Here is a 21,736-nt window from a genome sequence, read left to right on the forward strand (position 1 = left end):
CCGCGCATTGGGATCCCGCAGCTGCGCGCGCGCGCGCCCGATCGGTGATCGACTAAGCTCTCGTTTGCGTGTCTGTCGCAGATGCCATCAAGGGGGTAGCGGCCCAGGAGCAGCAGGAGGACGGCGCGCCGGCGCCTGTCACGCAGGTGCTGGCCTCGGCCGGGCGCGTGCTGGAGGGCACCCAGGCCGAGCTGGTGCTGCAGCCGCTGCGCCTCGCCTTCGAGACCAAGCACATCAAGCTCGTCGAGCCGGCGCTCGACTGCCTCCATGTAATGGCTGTCTCCTTTTCCTGCTCGTTGCTACCTGTTCACCTGCCGGAGGCTTGCAAACCGGAAAACGGGTTACATTGTCGTTCACCACCGTTGACGCTGCAAATGTGGTGCGGCAAGAGTGATCGTTCACTACGGTAGCAAACTCGAATTGATCTTTCACTACAGCAGTAAGCCCCCGTGAACGGCATTGGTCCTTAGGGTGGTGATGCGCTGTGTAGGGGATACTTTGTTTGCTAATGTGGTGATAGATGGTGTATTAGACCGTTGCTCATTCCATATGTCTGGAAGCATTACACAACCCCTTGCATTTGGCCATCTGGGTTCGGGATGTAAACAGGCTGTATACTCTTTTGACCAGCATAAAGTTCTGACCGACATCTAACATAGACTATCATCATGTATGTACTGGATGTCGGACCAAACTTGGAGTCGGAGAGTAAAATCAGTGCGTGTGCATAGACAGCTCCCTCCGTAAAAAATATAAGAGCGTTTAGATCACTATCTAAACGCTCTTATATTTTTTTACAGAGGGAGTACCAAATTGATTCATAGCTGAAAGGTTTTAGTTTACAAACTTAACAGAAGTGTTATCGTAACAAGACAACAAAACTTTCAGTTAGAAAAAGACCACACAACAGGCAAATGAAGATGCTTACTTCAGTTCTATACTTGTTATGTTGGTATAGTTTTGTTTATTTGGCAGTCCATTTGTCTACTATTCATAAACATCAATGTAAATCTGAATATGAGTCCACAGCTATCACATATACATATATGGTGTATACCAATCTTGTGCATATGGCATCCATTTACGGCCATCCGTTGTGTTTGCTAGCTCACGATATGCTACACTGCAAGGGGATATAGACAAGTGTGTTTATCATTCTGCTTGTGCAGCATTCTAAATGAATACCCCAATTGCCGCTACGCGTGTAGCTATACTCAAGAATCACTCTAATATGTTTTTTGCCACCTTTGAAACATCGTGTAACCTTTCCTATTTACATTGCAATATCACATGAGACTTGCTGGACAACCTTTTCTGATCGGGCTGTTTCCATTTTAATTACCAGAAACTTGTTGCTTATGACCATCTGGAGGGTGATCCTGGTCTAGAAGAGGGTAAAAATTCCCCACTATTTACTGACATCCTGAACATGGTATGTGGGTGTGTTGATAACACCTCCTCTGACAGGTATGCATTACATTTAAGTTCATATCATGTTAGGTCACAATTAAGCACAGGTACTGACATGAGTTAACACGTGTGTTGCAGTACTGTTCTCCAGGTCTTGAAAGTTCTCCTCAACGCTGTTGCTTCAAATAGGTTTAGAGGTAACCTGCCAGTCATGCTAAGCTCAATTTTTACATCTATTAACATTGTGCTTGTTATGCAAGTTAGAAGCTAATGCGGCTGTTTGGATAGGATCACTAAGCTATGATAGCTTGGTATGGGAAAACGTGTAGATTATTAGTGCTGTGTTGGCGTGTTGACCATGCCCCCTCCTGAAGCTCTATGTTCTTAACTCTGATCTGATGAAGCTTAACTTTGTGTACAGCTAACCCCAAAATTTATATCTGAGATTGCATACTTGTTTGCTGCCATGTATTTTCTGTGGTAAATTAAAAACATACCTGTAGTTATCTTTGTAGAAAGCCTCTAAGCAAACAAGTTCAAAGTTGGTATTCAATTATTACCTCAGCATAGTCAGTGAGGGGGTGTAAGTATTGCAGCTTGCAGCTGGCTTTCCATATGTAACATTCATGCGATATGCTGTAGAGAATGCTTAGTTTTTATTGTAATGCAGTACATGGAGAACCATTGCTTGGAGTGATTAGGGTATGCTATAACATTGCTCTCAACAGGTATTCCTCTTAAGTCTTAACAGGTACTCTCTCTGTAGACTAATGTAAGACGTTTTTGCAGTTCAAATTGAACTGCAAAAATGTCTTATATAATTATATTAGTGTACAGAGGTAGTAATTGTTACTCCCTCCGTTCCAAAATATAAGGTGTATTAGTTTTTCAAAAGTCAAACATGTGCATGTTTGACCAAGTTTTTAGAAAAAATATCAATATCTATAGTACCAAATTTGAATCATCATATCCATCACGAAAGTATTTTCATATTTATTTATTTTGTATTGTAGATGTCAATATTTTATTCTATAATCTTCGTCAAACATACACAAGTTTGACTTGCATGAAAATCGATACACCTTATATTCTGGAATGGAGGGAGTATATTACAATTTCATGTTTGCTGTATTATGATTCTGATACATGCTTAAACTTTTTGCTGGTATTTCAGCAAGAGCCCTGTGAACCAGGCTACCTCAAAAGCCATGTTAACACAGATGATCAGCATCGTATTCAGGAGGATGGAGTCCGAGCAGGCAACTTTCCCCCCTGAACTTATATTAGCATTACATAGAAGAAAAATGGCTCATTGAAGGTTTTTCTTGGTGTTGATCTTTCTTTGTATCTGTCTCAGGCTTCTGTACCACCTGCAAGTTCTGCAGTTAAAGACTCACCTTCATCTAGCACAAAGGAGGACTCAGAAAATGGAGAAATATCCACTGACAAGCAGGATGAGGAAAAAACTACTCTTGGAGATGCGTTGTCCATGAACCGGGCTTCAGAAGCATCTCCAACATCTGTTGAAGAGCTTCAGAATCTTGCAGGAGGAGCGGATATTAAGGTAGTGAAATTGGACTGGATACTTTTTAATCCTTCCATCAGGACAATCTGAACGGTTATATATTTCATTAGTTAGCTCTAATACGATGTTCCATTTTGAAGGGGTTGGAGGCCGTTCTTGACAAGGCTGTTGAACTTGAGGATGGAAAGAAAGTTTCAGGGTAGGTTGAACTTTAAATTGTGTTTAGCACTTACTCATATCCAGAATATTACTTCCTTGCATCATTCCTAGTGACATGTTAAGAGGTGGCAGTAACTTACTACCTTTGCCTCCCTTTCCTCTCTTTTCCAGCGGAATTGACCTGGATACAATGAACATAATTCAGCGGGATGCACTATTGCTTTTTAGGACTCTTTGCAAGGTTAGTGTTTCTATTGAATGGCCTACATGATGTTACTTTTATCAGACTTGACTAGACTATTCCCTGCAAAAGGAGACTTGGCTAGAGTATCACATGTTCATCTTTCACCTTTTTTTTCTTCTCATCCTCCTAGATGAGCATGAAAGAAGAAAGTGATGAGGTTGCTACCAAGACAAGGCTGCTGTCACTTGAACTGTTGCAGGTTAGTGTACATCGTGGAGGTTGTTAATATTTTTTTTCTTTGTTTAGATGATATCTTCTGATTCTTTTATCTGCAGGGATTGTTAGAAGGAGTCAGTGATTCGTTTGCCAAAAATTTCCACTTCATTGATTCAGTTAAAGCATACCTTTCCTACGCTCTTCTCCGGGCATCTGTGTCTTCATCTCCAGTTGTTTTTCAGGTCATTTTTATAATTTTTTCCCTTGTGATGCATACCCTTGTGGCATGATTATATTGATAGATTCTTCTATAATTTTAAACCAGCTTTTCTTGTTTGGCAGTACGCTACCGGAATATTTTCAGTTCTTCTGCTTCGGTTTAGAGAGAGTCTCAAGGTAAAATTTCTATCAGAAGAACTTACATTTTTTGCAGCATTGAATTTCTTCTGGTATCCTGACCTTTTTTTTTGAAATACTATGCAGGGAGAAATTGGTGTTTTCTTTCCTTTGATAGTCTTAAGGTCTCTAGATAGCTCTGATAGCTCCCTTAGTCAGAAGTCCAGTGTCCTTAGGTGATGCCTCTTTCTTTATGGAACCTTATCTTGGTGCATAATGCATAAACATACAATGCGTTTGATCCAATTTTGTCTTCTTTATCTTTTATTTGTTTTGCTGACATAGATCATCTTCCTGCGTATATATGTCTGATGTTGTTCAATTGACTTGTTTTTCAATTAGAATGCTGGAAAAAGTCTGCAAAGACTCACAGATGCTTGCGGATATGTTTGTAAATTATGATTGTGACATTGACGGGCCAAACCTTTTTGAACGCATGGTAAGTACAAGGAAGATTGTTTTGTAACCACAGGGGACTGGCATGTCCTCAAGTTTGTCGACTTGTGAGTTGTGTATCTGATTGTTCGTATACTTCTTATCAGGTTAGTGCTCTTTCAAGAATTGCACATGGATCTCAAAGTGCTGATAGTGCTGCAGTTGCTTCATCGCAGACAGTTTCTGTAAAAGGATCATCTATTCAGGTTACTATTATTCTGATTACTCAAAAATTCTTCGCATTTTCTTATGTGACACTAATATCACACATAAATCTGAATCGCAGTGCTTGGTCAGTATTTTGAAGTCATTGGTTGATTGGGAGCAAGCTCGAAGAGATTCCTCAAATCATGGGAGCGTTGCCGAATCTCATGATGATGGTGCTTCTGCAAGGAGCTTGGCAACTGATGAGACGAAGGTCCAAGAGGATGGTCGCAATCAGTTTGAGAGAGCTAAAGCTCACAAATCAACAATGGAGGCTGCAATTTCAGAGGTGGGAGGCTTGCTGTTATTATTTGGCTTCCTTTACCTGATGATACTTCACAAATACATGTAAATGGTTGTACCAAACCTGTTGTCCTAGTTTTGTCTCACTGCACTACTGATTGTAACTGGCCCTTTCGCCCCTTCTATATTACAGTTCAATCGCAAGCCAGCAAAGGGGGTCGAGTATTTATTGTCAAATAAGTTGATTGAAAATAAGGCATCATCTGTAGCTCAGTTTCTCAAGAGCAATGCCAGCTTGGATAAGGTGATTTCATGGAATTTAATGTTCTTTGTGCTGTTGCAGTTATTGGTCAGAGCGATGTGGCTACCCACTAACTTTGATGAGCTGTAACTTTGCAGGTAATGATTGGTGAATATTTGGGACAGCATGAGGAATTTCCCCTTGCTGTGATGCATGCTTATGTCGATTCCATGAAGTTTTCGGGGTTGAAGTTTGATGCCGCAATTCGCGAGTTCCTCAAAGGATTTCGCCTTCCTGGGGAGGCACAAAAGATTGATCGCATAATGGAAAAATTTGCTGAGTGGTATGCATTTGTAGAATCTTAATACAGTTTTTCTTTGACATTTTCTATTGTGGTCCTCAAATAATTATGTGATGACTTGCAGGTACTGTGCTGATAACCCCGGGCTCTTTAAAAATGCAGATACTGCTTATATTCTTGCTTATGCTGTTATAATGTTAAATACTGATGCACATAATCCAATGGTATGGCCTAAGATGTCAAAATCAGATTTCGTACGTTTGAACACTGCAAGTGATGAAGAGGAATGTGCTCCTAAGGAGCTCTTGGAGGAACTTTATGATTCAATTATCAATGAAGAGATAAAGATGAAAGATGATCTTCATGCGGCAAAAACTAGTAAAGTAAGACCTGAAATAGAAGAAAAGGGTCGCCTCGTCAATATCCTCAATTTAGCTCTCCCAAGACTGAAATCAGCAAGTGATACAAAGGCAGAAAGTGAAAAAATTATTAAGCAGACCCAAGCAGTTTTCAAAAACCAGGGACAGAAGAGGGGTGTTTTTCATGTTGCTCAGCAGGTTGAGCTTGTTAGACCAATGGTCGAGGCTGTAGGATGGCCTTTGCTTGCAACATTTTCTGTAACTATGGAGGAAGGTGACAACAAGCCTAGGGTTGTATTGTGCATGGAAGGGTTTAAGGCTGGTATTCATCTTACTCGTGTTCTTGGGATGGAGACCATGCGCTATGCTTTCTTGACATCCTTAGTGAGGTAAGAAAATTAACCCTTTCTATTTATGAATATGCATTGTTTATTTCTTTATTTTTCCCATTTAATTATATGGATGTAATGGTGTCTTTTCCTTCATTAACCTTTTGCAGGTTTACATTTCTGCATGCTCCCAAGGAAATGCGTAGTAAAAATGTTGAGGCATTGCGAACTCTCCTTGCCTTAGCTGACACGGATATGGATGCTTTGCAAGATGCTTGGAATGCTGTTTTAGAATGTGTCTCAAGACTCGAGTATATCACTTCAGTTCCTTCAATGGCCGCAACTGTTATGCAGGGATCAAATCAAATATCAAGGGATTCTGTAGTTCAGTCACTGAAAGAGTTGTCGGGGAAGCCTGCTGAACAAGTGTTTGTAAACAGTGTAAGACTACCAAGTGATTCTATTGTTGAATTCTTCGATGGTCTATGTACTATTTCTGCTGAAGAACTTAAACAGACACCTCCTCGTGTCTTCAGCTTGCAAAAGCTTGTTGAAATAAGCTACTACAATATGGCACGGATACGTTTGGTATGCTTTTGTCTATCATTGTTTGCATTATGCTTCCTATTGTTCTCTTAGCAATTCTTGTGTTATTTCATGAGACTTAATTTTCAGTGACATAGTGAAGAGATAAATAAGTAGGTCGAAATTGCTTACTTTCTTACTATTATATGCCATTGTAGAGGATGCTTCATTGAATCAGGCAATATCTTCATTCTGTGAGAAAGATTTTTTATTTTTTATTCAAAGAAGAACTAACATAATTTTATATTATGTTAGAAAGGCCTGCTTATTTTTCATTGAGAGCATTATGGGGGCAGGGGAGAGTTGAGACTGGTTTATTCAGAATTGTTTTTGTTTAGCCATTGGCCATTGGCCATTCAGTTTATGCCCATGTAAACTATAGAATGACCCTAATTTCTAAATATATGAAGTTGTGGATATGCACCTAATTGGTGAGCGTCCTTGAATTTTACTCAACTGAGAGCCTGAACACCTAATTTTTCAAGTTCTTCTGGATGAAGGGATGCACCCCTACCTGATTTTTTAAGAAATATGCTGTTTTACTGAAATATACAATCGAACTGGGTACAATCTACTGGAATCTCTAGGGCGTGCTGAAATCACAATTTACTATATAATTGGAGGTGATTACCGGGTACCACTGCAAACAGGTTCAGTAGGGTTTATTTACCATTCTGTTTAGGGTCGCCGTGTTCAGCCAATTGTCAGATGGCCATCTTTCCCTTCAAGAAAAAATAGGAAAATAAAAAGAAAATCACTGTGCTGAGGAATTTTATCAATAACTTGATGGAGATGGGCCTGCGATTGTGTGCGGAGTGAGCAGATACAGCAGCATATGCAGCCACCTCAGGTACAGTCTTGGAGGGTTGGTTTCTGGCTCGGCAGGAGATAGGGGGCCACACCTGGGTTCAGCCCTTTCTGTGGTATACCACATGTGCACTGGGAATGATGTGCAGCAGTGGAGCGAGCACATGTGAATGGTCTGCGTAGGGGGGATGGCGTCCCAATTAAGTGGGGGAGAAAAAGTAAACTTCATAGAAAATGCGTGGGGAAAGTTTGGGCCTTTCTCAAATATATGTTTGGCAAGTGGTAGAAAACGCCATAGCTTATGTGAAGCAGCACAAAGTTGTGGATGAGCAACTTCACCTTGCTGCTACAATGTGTGCAGCACAAGTGTTGAAGGAACAACTTCAACGTGCTGCGTTAGATATTGCTCTAGAGGCGAATATAGGCCGATAGGGCAGCAGGAGTTCAATCCAAAACTCATAGAACGCTAGATCTAGTCCAAGATCTTAGATAAGAACACCAAGTTCTATTATAGGCAGTGGGGGTACATAGTCTCCCTACAAACTAGAGGTGAGGACCTCTATTTATAGGGCTTTGGGAAGCCTACACATACTTCTACTTATGGCTAGAACACTCAGAAAACATTACTTAAGATTCACCATTATACTCACAGCTAGAAGACTCTAGAAAACTGTAGCTAGGGTTGAGAAAAGAAAAGAAATACTAGACTACAATAGAAGTATCTAGAAGTGACAAACAGATTTGACATATGATTATATTTTTATTTTCCTCATCTATTGTTCCTCATGTGGTCATGTGGCGGACCTTGGAGAAACACAAAGTCCCAACAACAAGTGTTCAAACAAGTGATGTCGACACTGATGACTTCCCGATTAAGATAGGACTGCATCAGGGGTCGGCTTTGAGCCCTTATCTTTTTGCCTTGGTGACGGATGAGGTCACAAGGGATATACAAGGAGATATCCCATGGTGTATGCTCTTTGCGGATGATGTGGTGCTAGTTGACGATAGTCGTACGGGGGTAAATAAGAAGTTAGAGTTATGGAGACAAACTTTGGAATCGAAAGGGTTTAGTCTTAGTAGAACTAAAACCGAGTACATGATGTGCGGTTTCAGTACTACTAGGTGTGAGGTGGAGGTTAGCCTTGATGGGCAGGTGGTGCCTCAGAAGGAGGACACCTTTCGATATTTGGGGTCAATGCTGGAGGATGGGGGTATTGATGAAGATGTGAACCATCGAATCAAAGCCGGATGGATAAGTGGCGCCAAGCTTTTGGCATTCTCTGTGACAAGAGAGTGCCACAAAAGCTTGAAGGCAAGTTCTACAGGACGGCGGTTCGACCTGCAATGTTGTATGGCATTGAGTGTCAGCCGACTAAAAGGCGGCAGGTTCAACTGTTAGGTGTGGCGGAGATGCGTATGTTGAGATGGATGTGTGGCCACATGAGGAAGGATCGAGTCCAGAATGATGATATACGAGATAGAGTTGGGGTAGCACCAATTGAAGAGAAGCTTGTCTAACATCGTCTGAGATGGTTTGGGCATATTCAGCGCAAGCCTCCAGGAGCTCCAGTGCATAGCGGACGGCTAAAGCGTGCGGAGAATGTCAAGAGAGGTCAGGGTAGACCAAATTTGACATGGGAGGAGTGAAGGATTGGGGGTATCACCAAAGAACTAGCTATGGACAGGGGGCGTGGAAGCTTGCCAAAGCCATTAGTTGGTCGCGAGATCTTATGGGTTTCACCTCTAGCCTACCCCAACTTGTTTGGGACTAAAGGCTTTGTTGTTGTTGTTGTTGTTGATTGTTCCTCATCATTCTCCCATGGTTGTTTGGAACTCGCCCTCGAGTTATCTTCATAGAGCGCTTCTTCTGGATGGTAGAGGGTCAAGTCAGCAACATTGAAAGTGTTGGATATACCCATGTTGCTTGGAAGATCTATCACATAAGCATTATCATTTATCTTCCTCATGATAGAGAAGGGCCCATACTTTCGCTGCCTAAGATTCCCTTTAATACCTAAAGGCAACCTCTCTTTTCGGAGGTTGACCATCACCTTGTCCCAACTTGAAATGATTTTGGCCTCCTTTCGCAATCAGCAAGTTGTTTATATTTCTGATTTTGTGCTTCCAAAACACCACGGATCTCTTCAAATAACTCAGTGTAATTATCAGCAAAGGACAATGCTGATTTTGAGTTTCCCCTTGATGGTAGCTTCACCAGGTCCACCACATGTGTTGGAACTTTAGTGTAGACAATGGAAAAAGGACTCCTTCATGTGGATCTATGCTTGGAGTTATTGTAGGAGAACTCTGCAAGAGATAAAGCCCAATCCCATCGTCCCTTTCTTTCTCCACAAATGCAACGGATCAGATTACCCCAAAACTTGTTCACCACTTCCTATCCATCTGTTTGTGGATGAGCAGTGCTAGAAAAATTCAATTTAGTGTTGAATTGCTTTCACAAAGTGAGCCAAAATGCAGCAAGAAACTTGCTATTATGGTCTGAGACGATGGATCTTGGAACTCCATGAAGTCCACTTCTCGAAAGAATAGGTTTGCCACATGATGAGCATCCGTTGTCTTGCGGCATGGGATGAAATGAGCTATCTTAGAGAATCTGTCCACGGCCACAAACACAACATCACTCCCTCGTTTTGTTCTTGGCAAGCCCAAGACGAAGTCCACAGAGATGTCCTCTCATGGAGCGACAGGAATAGGCAAAGGCATGTATAACCCTGTGTTCTGGACTTGGCCTTTGTTGGTTTGACATATAGGGCATCGCTGAACAAACTTTCCAACATCTCTCTTTAGTTATGGTGAAAAGTAGCGAGCTTCCAGGTTAGCGATAGTCTTGTCCCGTCCAACATGGCCACTAAGATCACTTGAATGCAGTTCTCTAATTAGTTTGTCACGCAGAGAACTCATTGGGATGCACAAAAGATCATTTTTGAAGAGGTAGCCATCCTGCACCAAATAGTCATCACCTAATGGCTGGCCCTTGATGTGCTTTACCCAAACATGGCCAAAGTCTTCATCATCCTCATACAACTCTTTGTTTGATCCATGCCTGGAAGTTCAGCCTCAAAAGAAAGAGGCATGCACAACGACTCAAAGCATTAACCACTCGGTTAGTTGTCCCAGATTTATGCACGATGAGATAGTTAAACCTCCAGATATGCTGCCCATCTTGCTAGCATGCGGTCAACATGCTTTTGATTTTTGAAATGCTTCAAGGATTGATGGTCACTATAAACAATGAACTCTTTAGGCAAATTTCCCAAGTTTTCAAGGCTCTGAAAACGGCATACAGTTCTTGCTGATAGGTACTCCATTTCTGTCTAGCTTCACTTAACTTCTCACTAAAGAAAGCAATGGGCTTCCTTTCTTGAGATAGAACAACTCCAATGCCTACAACACTTGCATCACACTCCAACTCAAAAGTCTTGTTGAAATCAGGTAGCACCAAGACAGAAGCTTGTGAGAGTTTTTGTTTAATCTCATTGAAACTAGCTTCAGCCGCTTATGTCCATTGGAACCTTCCTTTCTTCAGACACTCAGTAATTGGTGCCATGATAGTGCTGAAATTTTTCACAAATTGCCTATAGAAAGTTGCAAGGCCATGAAAACTTCTTACCTCAGAAATGGTCTTCGGAGTTGGCCATTCTCGGATTGCTTCAACCTTAGAATCATCAACACAAATACACATGTTATGACGAACCCTAGGAAAAGAAGTTTTGTTTGCAGGAAAACACATTTCTTCAAGTTAACGTAGAGCTCATTTTCCCTTGGTACTTCTAGCACCTTCCGAATGTGATCAAAGTGTTCATCCCCATCCTTGCTATAGATCAAGATGTCATCGAAATAGACCACAACAAAGTGGATAAGAAGGGTCGAAGGACTTGATTCATCAAGTGCATAAAGGTACTTGGTGCATTTGAGAGTCCACATGGCATGACTAGCCATTCAAACAACCCTTCTTTTGTCTTGAAGGCGGTTTTCAATTCATCCCCAGGTCTGATACGGAGTTGATGATATCCACTTCTTAAATCTAGCTTTGTGAACACTCTTGCTCCACTAAGCTGATCCAACATATCATCCAGACGGGGAATAGGGAATCTATACCTTACGGTGATCTTGTTAACGACTCTATTGTCCGTCACATGCGCAAAGATCCATCTTTCTAGGACGTGAGCAGGGACCGGTACAACACATGGGCTAATACTTTTTCGAATGTGCCCCTTTTGTAGCAATTCTTCCACTCTCTCCTTCAATATATCGTGCTCTTTTGGGCTCAGTCGATAGTGTGGAAGATTAGGAAGACTTTCTCCCGGAATTAAGTCAATTCCATGTTGAATCCCTCTCATCGGTGGTAGGCCTTGTGGCTCCCCAAGTATGTTATGAAATTCAGTTAATAAGCCATGTACCTTTGCTGGAATTTCAACAGTCGGGTGCTCTTCTCCTTTTACAATAAGTGCAGCACACAAATCTGCCTCCTTCAAGTCTTCCATAAACTCATTAGAGGTGTGGGAGATAGTTAACATTCTTTTCCCCTAGTCCTTAGAGATATTACCGTCAGTTTTGTTTGGTAGAATAATGATCTTTCTCTTGTTCCAAATGAAAGAATAGGAATTTTCCTTGCCCTTGTGTGTAGTATCCACATCAAATTGCCAAGGTCTCCCAAGAAGAACATGGCTGGCATCCATGTCAACCACATCACACAACACATTTGAGCGATAATGCTTGCCTAAAGGAAGTGGCAGGTTGCATTGTTTGGTGGTCCTCATATTCACTCCTTTCTTGATCCACCCAATAGTCTAGGGGTTTGGATGATCATGAGTATCAAGCTTTAAATGGTTCACTAACTTCTGGGAGATAAGATTCTCACAACTGCAACTATCAATCACTAATTTGCATACCTTGCCATTCACCGTGCATTTGCTCTCAAATATTTTCTTCCTTTGTGTCGTCAGGTTGTGGTGTGGAACATAGGAGATGCTGAATCACACATACCACCTCTTGACCTTCTTCTTGACAAACCTCTTGTCCCTCTACATCTTCAGATTTGTATTCTTCCTCATTGTCTTCACCATCATGGATAGTTGTGTTAACAAATTTTCTTAGTGGGCAACCACTGGATATGTGTCCCTCTTTACAACATTTATAGCACTTTGGGCCTTCATTTGCCTTACCCTTGCCTCTAGTTTGCTTTGGGATGGGTCGTTTTGCCTTTGGTGGAGCGGTCTTTTCTTCCGCTCTATTATTCTAGCTCCTGGACGAGCCTTCGGTATGGGGATATGGAGGATATGGAGCCTTAGTTGTCTTTCTCATCCGCACAAACCTCTCGGCCTTCAAGGCTAGAACTTGTGCTTGATCAATGGACCAGATTTGGTGCATCATCAGTCGATCTTGAATAGCATCATTGAGACCATTGATGTACCTTGCAAGTTGCAACTTGTTGATCTTTAGTTTCGGCAAGGTTGCACCTCACGTGTAGCCTTAGAAACTCCTCCGTGTAATCTGAAACAGTCCTATTTCCTTGAGCACAATTTCGGGAGCCCTCCACAGCTATGAAAGCCAAGAAATCCACGACTCCATAGCCACCAGTCAGCAGCCAGCTTCTCGCCTAAAATCCTAGAGCGAGCTAACCATTCGGTTCACTAGCTTCTGCTCCCGAGGTTTAGATCGGGGTTGTTCTGCACTCTCACCCTCAAAGACACGGACGCTCGAGGAGGCAGAGGAGGTCGGTGACAAGCTCGTTGACGCATCCTTCGTGCTCCGATGGTTGGGGACGGCTTTGAAGAACTCTGGTCGGGGACGGCGGGGTCGAGCTACGGTCAGAAGGGAGGCGGAGGAGGGCGAGCGCGGTGGTGGGGAGGGCGGTCGCTGGTCCCCGCGCCGGTTGGGTGCTCGTGGCAGCGCGCTAGGGTTTGTCGCGGGCGTCGAGGGGAACGGGCGAGCAGTGGATCGAGTCGAGGGAGGAGACGAGCACTGCCTCAAAACGGTACCTACGGTCACTCTGCGGTGGCAATCAGTCGTAAATTCAGCCAACTCTCGCTTCCCAGTTTTTGTGGAGCTTGAGTTTTCCAACTCCTCAACTCCTGCAAATTTGCACGCAGCGGATCGCCAGCTTCTCTCTCCCATAGCCACGATTGGACCGTTTGGCTCAGCTCCCGACCTGGAGTTGAGGGGCTGGAGGGCTCCCGAACACGCCCTTAATCTAAATACTAATGTTTCATTCAGCCAAATCTAGTTGAAATACTTGCGCATAATTCTTGCAGCAACACGGAGGGTATCATCTCTAGTGTTTTGGACGTCTGATCCAGTTAGCAAGTGATGAAACGGACATTCTCACCCAGTTACAGTAGGCCAAACAACCCAGTGTTTCCTTGAGTTTATTTTTATGCACCAAAGTTTTGCAAAAGCGTGAAAAGATTCAATGTGTTCCATTTACCCAAATGTTTCTGTGCCTGCTGGAGCCATTTTGTTGGCCTGCATCTAAACGCCAGTCTATCATCCGGTAGAAGGGCCAGTGTGCACATCAACATCAGGGATCTTTTACTGTTATGGCTTGTCTCGAATCCTAACACAAAATTCTAATTGTTACTAGAACAATGCCCATGCGTTGCCATGGAAGCATTGGCTTATGAGCTGGTTAAATAACGTTAGTGTCCTTGTGCCCGTTTTGTGATTTACGTTTAGAAAAGATAGCAAAAATATGGTAGAAACATGCATCGTCAGAGAACTTTAAATCACCATAATTGGTTGGGAAGAGAAACTAAAACAAAATTTATTTTGAGTTGAAGTCACACTTTTGTGTTTGTTATTTGTGCCTTTTACAAAAAATTGGTCTCACATGAAAGTAGTGTATTTGTTTATTTATATGGTAGATCCCACATGTGAGTAAATTATATTTGTTTATATGTCTCTTGGAAGGTTGCTAGTTCCACATGTGGGGATGCGTGTGTTTGTTTATTTGGAAAGGATGGTGGACTCACATGTGAACTCACCACCAACTCCAATCTTTATAAGTAGGAAAGATTTGTCATGCCATGAAAGTAGTAGGCCATTGTTGCTAATAACTTCCCATCTATTTGTGTACGTGTAGGTGTGGGCCAGAATATGGTCGGTGCTGGCTCAGCATTTTATTGCTGCTGGGAGCCACCATGACGAGAAAGTTGCTATGTATGCCATTGACTCGCTGAGGCAGCTTGGCATGAAGTACTTGGAGCGTGCGGAGCTGAACAAATTCACATTTCAGAATGACATACTGAAGCCTTTTGTTATATTAATGAGGAATAGTCGCAGCGAAAAGATCCGTGGTCTAATTGTTGACTGCATTGTTCAGGTATGTTATTATGCACATTCTTTTGGCAATCAATGAAATCTAATGATATAGGCTTTTATACCAAATAGTGCTCTAAGTAAAAAAATGTTGTATGAACGTGCAGCTGATCAAGTCAAAAGTTGGTAGCATAAAGTCAGGTTGGCGTTGTGTGTTCATGATATTCACTGCAGCAGCTGATGATGAGAACGAATATATTGTTGAAAGTGCTTTTGAAAACGTCGAACAAGGTAAGTTTTAGAATAACCTATATAAATGGCATGGCTTTCCCCCAACTTATATGTTGACAGTATTGATTTTTCCCCTTCCCGGCTTAAAATTTGAACTGAATGGATGTGCTTTTCAGTTATCTTGGAACATTTTGATCAAGTTGTTGGTGATTGCTTCATGGATTGTGTTAACTGTCTTATTGGTTTTGCCAATAACAAATGCACTCCTCGGATTAGTTTGAAGGCTATTGCTCTCCTACGTATATGTGAAGATCGTTTGGCAGAGGTTGGGACAATGAATACCCTTTGCTGCAAATAAACTTTTTGCAGCCCCTGTTATTATCTGTAGTTCTGTTGGACTCTTATTCATGGAAATGACTTATCTTTCCCTCATCCATTTCTTTGTATAGGGGTTTATTCCTGGTGGTTCTGTTAAGCCTGTTGATGTTCTCCCAGAGGCCAATTTTGATGTGACGGAGCATTACTGGTTTCCTATGCTTGCTGGCTTGTCTGATCTGACCTTAGACCCTAGACCAGAAGTTAGACATTGTGCTCTTGAAGTTTTGTTTGATCTGCTGAACGAGAGAGGACATAAATTCTCTTCTCCCTTTTGGGAGAGCATTTTCCATCGTGTACTCTTTCCTATATTTGATCATGTGAGACATGCTGGAAGGGATGGCCTTTCTTCTGGGGATGATTGGCTTCGTGATACTAGCATTCATTCTTTGCAGTTAATCTGCAACCTTTTCAATACTTTCTATAAGGTAACAAATGCCTTCTCTGTCCTTTCACTTTAGTTGCTTAATGGAAATCATTTGTATCTTTCGGAACATCAATATCATGAAAACTTTTGATGTTAGGCTTCTTTTGGTTCATAGGATAGGAATATCATAGGAATAGGAAAACCATAGGAATTGAGAATGACATGTATCTGAATTCCTGTAGGGAAAGAGATGTCACTTGATTCATAGCATAGGATTTTTTTCATTATGTCTAGACTAATGTTTTTTTCCCTTTGAAATGAGAAGGATTGGTTCCTAACCTACACAGGAATAGGAATCTATTCCTACAAACCAAAGGGCTCTAAAGGATTTTTTCCTACAAAGTTCTTATTCTTTAAAATTCCTACAAAATTCATCTAAACCAAAGAAGGCCTTGGTATATTTACTTCATGTTTGTATCCATAGTGGACTTGGTATATTTTAGTTGTCTACTTGTCCTGCACGTTGTAGAGATCCAACTGGAAAGTTGTTTGGTTGGTTATCATCTCATTGTGATTTTTCAGGAAGTGTCATTTATGCTTCCACCTCTATTGGGCTTACTGCTAGAGTGTGCCAAGAAAACAGACCAAACTGTAGTCTCAATTGCTCTGGGAGCTTTAGTTCATCTAATAGAGGTTGGTGGTCACCAATTCAGCGATGGTGATTGGGAAACACTACTAAAGAGTATTAGGTATTTTTCTCAAACTCTGTTCCTACTAAAATGTATTCTAGCTTTTGTCTTTCATATATTAATGTTGCTTTAACATTGCAGGGATGCATCATACACAACACAACCCCTTGAACTCCTCAATTCACTAGGATTTCAAAAGACAAGCAATCAACAATTACTTTCAAGAGAATCTGAGACCGATGCTAGTAGTTACCATGATATCAGGGAAGGAGAAGCATCAATAAGTAATAATGGCGAACAGGAGGGTCATCAGGAAACAAGTCCACGGATTGGATTGGAAAATTCAGAAGGTAAGTAAGCTAAAGTGTTTCTCTAGTTGTTTTATGCACTCAGCAATACTTTCATATGAATGGAATACTGAAAATTCTACACAATATGTTCCACTTATCTAGGTTCGCCATCACCATCTGGGAGAGCACAACCTGCAGTCTCCCCATCTAATCAAACTTTTGGACAAAGATTTATGGGTAATATGATGGGTAATCTTTTGGTCAGAAGTCTTACATCCAAACCAAAGGGAAAAATGGACGATGCTGCTCTGCCCTCACCTGCAAAGGTGCATGCTCTTTCCTCTTGCCAATGTTATTAGGTGTCATTAGACTATGATATGAACATTAATAGATGACATGTGCTGTAGGCGTCATTAGACATATGCCTCTAGGCATCTGTTGCTTGCTATATCTATCTGCGCATTAACCATATATTATCACAAAAGTGTGGTAAATAAATTGGGTGTTTCTGTGCTTCACACAAAACATAAGTTTTTGGTTTTACTTGTCGACAACCGAGTTCATTCGAACGAGGATAGATGGAGTTACATAAAATATTGAATAATATACTGTAAATAGATACGTTTAGATACTTTTGGAATGTTACTGCCTTGTTGCCATGCTAAGCAGTTTTATATACTGTGAATCCTAATCAGTACAGGATCAAATAAAATTTGAGGCTTTTATTTTTGTGTTTTTCTTCAACTGATATGCTATCCATTTTATATCGATGTTCTCAGCATCACTGTTTTTGAGTCGCGCGACTAGTCATCGACTAGTCGATGAGTCTGCCAGATGTCGACTCAACCTCTCGTTAGTCTCCAGTAGCCTATCGGCCAGGCATGACTCGTCAAGAGTCGCTACCCCAGAACGACTCGTCGACTCATCGACTCGAAAACCTTGCTCAGCATCTGTGACTATAGTTGTAACCTGCCAGAAGTCATATCTGTGCTAGCTGGCATCCATGAAGGAGCTGTTCACCTACGATTCAATATACTGAAGCATATTAGGCTATTAGCAGATACGAGCAGTGAGCTTAGTTTGGAACCTTGGAAGTACAAAGTGTCATTTTCTTCATGGTTTGTATGTTATTTCTATATATTTAATTTGCCTGCTTGTTGATCTAGACACCTGAAGCTGATGGAGCTGACAAGACTGAAGAAGAAGAGAACCCTATGATGGAGACTGTTAGAAGTAAATGCATCACTCAGCTGCTGCTACTTGGGGCTATTGATAGTATACAGGTAACAGTTTGTGCTTTATAGATGGATACTAGATCTGAATTATTTATCGTATGTTCAGGCATTGCTTCTGCTGATATATTTAACTAGTGCCGATGGATGAACTTTACAGAAGAGGTATTGGAGCAAACTGCAAGCCACACAACAGATCGCAATTATGGATATCCTGCTCTCGCTCCTAGAATTTGCTTCTTCATATAACTCACCATCGAACCTTCGGACAAGGATGCACCATATACCGCCTGAAAGGTAATGCTTGAAGACTACATATATTTTAGCTTCCCAAATCAATGTTTCTAACATTGGGAACTTAATATCATGTGTAGGCCACCACTAAATCTTCTTCGCCAGGAGCTAGCTGGAACTACTATTTATTTAGAGATTCTACACAAATCAACAGTGCACAATGGTGCAAATGGCTCATCTGAGGAAACAAACGGATCTGGCGTGGAGTCTGATCAACAAGAAAAGCTCAGGAGCCTGGCAGAAGGGAAGCTCGTTTCATTTTGTGGGAATATTTTGAAAGAAGCGTCTGATCTCCAGCCTAGCAACGGGGAAACTGCTAGTGCGGACATACACCGTGTACTTGATCTACGTGCACCTGTTATTATCAAGGTAATAGTACATCTGGATTCTGATATACATAGGGCCTTTTCCGAGGTTTTCATCCTTTTGTGGAGAAATATTCTGTTCCCATATTTTGATTTTTTTGTTTTGTTTTGCATTTTAGGTTTTGCATGGAATGTGCATCATGGATGCTCAGATATTCAAGAAGCACCTAAGAGAGTTCTATCCATTAATTACCAAACTTATCTGCTGTGATCAGGTATGTGTGGTTTTGTGGCGATAAACATATTCTCCACTCATGGAGTACTAGTTATAGCAATACTAGAGCTTTAATCTGTGCTTATGTTTCAGATGGATGTTCGTGGGGCCCTTGGCGATCTTTTCAGCAAACAACTTACTCCACTCATGCCCTGAGTCCCGGTCAAACTCCTCCCTGTTGCAAATATCTTTCTTACTGGAGTATATTCTGTATCAGCATTTTTTGCACATGATGCACCGAGGGAAGCTTCACGTCCTCAAGGCGCATATCTGCTTTAATAGTTACATCCTAGGAGGTGAAGAGTTTGTAAGCTCGAGATCTGTAAATTAGTATACAAGTTTTCGTAGATGATGTGAGTACAGATATCATGGAAAGTAGCTTTGCTTGTTGCAGCATGCCATTTTTCCTTGGTGAGTTGCTGTAATTTATGTGTTATTTTTCCGAGCCTGGACTGGAGGGCCATGATTCTATCATTCTATACACAACTAGAGTTGAGACGATGGATATGGCATTATATGCTTATATGTGTACATTGGTCAGCACATTGTACTTGGTGCCTGTTGTTATGTGGCAAGACTAGATTACTCATGGTAGGGCTTTGTAGGCTGCATTTAATAAAGTTAAGTCCAATCAGTGCTCCACTATCTGATTCCGCGATTGTTACAACATTGTATTAGGCCATTGATTTTTTTTATCTAACTTTTTGCCACTCTAGCATCAGTTGGTAACAGTATGATTGTGCCCTTTACTGTGTGCGTCCTGTTTTGCGATCCGTACCATCTCTGCTGTGGCTAGGGCATCCCCATTGTCGACCCCCAAACGTTTGGATCGTGCTGTCTGGACAGTGGAAACCATCCAATGCGGCCTTGTACTGGTCCATACAATGCGGCCTTGTACTGCCCATGGTGCAGCTGGTCGTGATTTCTCCTGCAATTTGTACGGTTCGTGGTGCGGCTGGTTGTGATTTCTCCTGCAAGCTGGAGATAAGCGTGGGGTGCTTTGCGGGAGTTTAGCTTCATCTCATGCCTGCTTCTGACCGCTCTGGCCCACGAAAAGCCCCTCCTTCCGCATACATGGTTGTGGTGTCGGCATTGAAGCGGCGCGCCAGCCGAGAGAGCGCCGCCCGTGCCGCTTCCTGAAGGCGATTGCTGCGCGTTCAAACAACATGATGGACGGCCGTTCGTTTGTCTGTCGTCCACATTGATGACACATGGTTGTCGAGGCGTCTCCTTTGGCGCCACTTGTCTGTCCCTTTGCCGCCCACCATTGCTATAAAAATCGATGCCCCGGCCATAAATTCCTCTCCACTCCACTCCCATCATGGATTCCTCCCTCGCCAAAGCTCTTTGGGACGGGATGACATCGGACCAGAAGAAGGAGATGACGGCCATTGTTGCCGGTTGGCTGGCAGGCGGCCGGAGGACGATAACGTCCCAAATGGAGGATGTTGCCGACGACGAACCGGCGCCACCCTCCTCCACGCCACCCTTGCCGGTGCATTGCACCATGACCATCGGCGAGGCCCGTGCCCACCCGTGCCCATGGGCATGATGCGGAAGGAGCGATTTTGGGAGGCGCAGGCTGACGCCGCCTACAACCACTAACTCCTGCAGGAGCATGTGCAGGCGGAGGAGCAGCTCGCCGCCGGCAGGGCTGTCGCGTCGGGCGCGGACCTGGTGGAGTAGGAGGCGCTGCTCGAGTCCTACCGCTCTGCCCGCGAGATCCACCTCGCCCGCTGGCGGTACCGCCAGCGAGTGGCGGAGGTGACGGCCGCCTACAAGGAGAGCGATGACGCGAGCGAGGCGGTGTTCGGCGAGACCGACGACGAGGAGGACATCGCCGAGTCCGCGCCCTGCCGCGACGACCGCGAAGCCGGCACGTTCGCGGGCGCCGCCGACAACATGGAAGAGTAGTGACGGTAGGTCGCCGCCGCTCGTGTCCCAGGAAGGCCACCGCTCCTCCCGTCCCGTCGACGCCAAGCTTGATGGGCTCAACTGAAGGAAATATGCCCTAGAGGCAATAATAAAGTTATTATTTATTTTCTTATTTCATGATAAATGTTTATTATTCATGCTACAATTGTATTAACCGGAAACATAATACATGTGTGAATACATAGACAAACTAGTGTCACTAGTGTGCCTCTACTTGACTAGCTCGTTGATCAAAGATGGTTGTATTTCCTAACCATAGATATGAGTTATCATTTGATTAACGGGATCACATCATTAGGAGAATGATGTGATTGACTTGACCCATTCCATTAGCTTAGCACTTGATCGTTTAGTATGTTGCTATTGCTTTCTTCATGACTTATACATGTTTCTACAACTATGAGATTATGCAACTCCCGTTACCGGAGGAACACTTTGTGTGCTACCAAACGTCACAACGTAATTGGGTGATTATAAAGGAGATCTACATGTGTCTCCGAAGGTACATGTTGAGTTGGCGTATTTCGTTATTAGGATTTGTCACTCCGATTGTCGGAGAGGTATCTCTGGGACCTCTCGGTAATGTACATCACTATAAGCCTTGCAAGCAATATAGCTAATGAGTTAGTTGCGGGATGATGCATTACATAACGAGTAAAGAGACTTGCCGGTAACGAGATTGAACTAGGTATTGGGATATCGACGATCGAATCTCGGGCAAGTAACATACCGATGACAAAGGGTTCCGCTATTGGTTACCGAATATGTAGGAGCCAATATGAGCATCCAGGTTCCGCTATTGGTTACTGACCGGAGACGTGTCTCGGTCATGTCTACATAGTTCTCGAACCCGTAGGGTCCGCACGCTTAAAGTTCGGTGATGATCGGTATTATGAGTTTTTGTGTTTTGATGTATCGAAGGTAGTTCGGAGTCCCGTATATAATCAAGGACATGATGAGGAGTCTCGAAATGGTCGAGACATAAATATCGATATATTGGATGACTATGTTCGGACACCGGAAGTGTTTCGAGGAGTTTCAGATGTATACCGGAGTACCGGGGGGTTAA

The 21,736-nt window shown here is 42.7% G+C and overlaps 1 pseudogene; it reads left to right on the plus strand.

The window, feature by feature from the left end:
- The window catches only part of LOC119363304, a 19,860-nt pseudogene extending 488 nt beyond the window's left edge, over positions 1 to 19,372 (plus strand).
- Positions 19,373 to 21,736: the final 2,364 nt, after the last annotated feature.

Source organism: Triticum dicoccoides, chromosome 2B, assembly GCF_002162155.2.
Source record: "Triticum dicoccoides isolate Atlit2015 ecotype Zavitan chromosome 2B, WEW_v2.0, whole genome shotgun sequence".
Taxonomy (NCBI): domain Eukaryota; kingdom Viridiplantae; phylum Streptophyta; class Magnoliopsida; order Poales; family Poaceae; genus Triticum; species Triticum dicoccoides.